This window comes from Sinocyclocheilus rhinocerous, unplaced genomic scaffold (genome assembly GCF_001515625.1).
Source record: "Sinocyclocheilus rhinocerous isolate Xijiao unplaced genomic scaffold, SAMN03320098_v1.1 scaffold1191, whole genome shotgun sequence".
NCBI classification, from domain to species: Eukaryota; Metazoa; Chordata; class Actinopteri; order Cypriniformes; family Cyprinidae; genus Sinocyclocheilus; species Sinocyclocheilus rhinocerous.
The window spans coordinates 557,336-558,797 of record NW_015636560.1 but is presented as its reverse complement, the minus strand read 5'-3'; positions in this window follow the sequence as shown (position 1 = coordinate 558,797).

Below are 1,462 nucleotides of genomic sequence, written 5' to 3'. Positions count from 1 at the left end.
AGTTTCGTCTGAATTGCACATGTTTCTACTTTCCCATGCAAATGACTTGTTGCACTTATGATAAGCATGGTCGGCATCAATTCTAGTAGGGTACAACGTAATTATGCTTTCGAAACGGTCTGTTTTGCCCTGCCATCATTAGCTGAAACTGTGTGTGAACAAGAAGCGGCTGCAGAGTGTGTTCCGCAACAACGCTTAGCTGCCCGCAGATCTGCCTGCCTATAAATCGGCCTAATTTGCGGCACAATCGGCAGATGCCGATTAATTAAAAAAATGCCAAAAATCGGCCGATCAATCGGTCAACCTCTACAGATTCGTTCACTGATTCGTTCAGTGACCATTTCTTCATATTACATAAATACGCCAGCAGGTGGCGAAAAAGAGTGTCTTATCTGTTATGTCTTAAGTCAACGAACGTATTTTACTTATTACAAAAAACTGATTTGGCTTTATTAAAATGTGTGCACAATCTACTCATTAAATAAATAAAGTCTAAATAAGTTCTTCAGATTGTCAGGGTATTGTAATACCTATGAGATGCGTGATACTATATCCAGCCCACTAGGGGGACTCAAGGAGTGCTGTATGGGCAAGTCACAAAAGGAGAGGATCAGTCTGTGTTCTGAATCTGGATGAGAATTAAGTTGCTGTTCCAAGCTGTTCTTCAATAAAGCCTCAAAAGACCACTGCCTCCTGGTAAATGCTTACAAGACACAGATGACCAAAGCACAAGGTTTTCTTGCATAATTAATATTTTAATTGTTTGGTCAGACATTTACACATTCATAAATCGGGGATTAAACGTTGAGTTATGTTCTAAACATGTGCTAAATATGAATATATAAACAAGTTTATTTGCACAGTACCTATAACTGCGCTTTGCATCCGAACGAGAAGAGCTCTCTCGTTCAGACTCAAAAGAAACTCGGTCAGTGAAGGGCGTATTCATTCACTACATTCAACAAATCACATGCTCCGTCACATCTCATACTCGAAGGCTATTGGCTCGAGGTTTAGTCATTCTCTGACAGGATGAAACAGTTCACAGTGCTACCCGGTTCGCTGATCTGCGCATGCGCTGCTATGGAATATCAGTGAACGAGAAATATGAGTCAATGGATTACGTGAACGAGAACGATTCGTTCACCAAAAAGATTCGTTCAAAAAGAACGATTCGTTCACGAACGTAACAACACTAGAACCTGTGCAAGAATGGCTTTTAATGGTAGATCTATGTTTTTTGTTTGTTGTTGTCTCATACTTTTAGATACGCTGTTATTTGTAAATGCTACTGCTTATGTTAGCTTTTAATATACGGTTTTATCCTGATTAAAGCTTTAATACAGTACGGCAACTGCATACCGGTCCATGTTTAACGCTTCTCATAACTATGTGAAAATAAGTGTATAATTGGAACAGTTCATTGTTCGATCTGAATGAGAGAAAGAGAGAGATGCAGAGC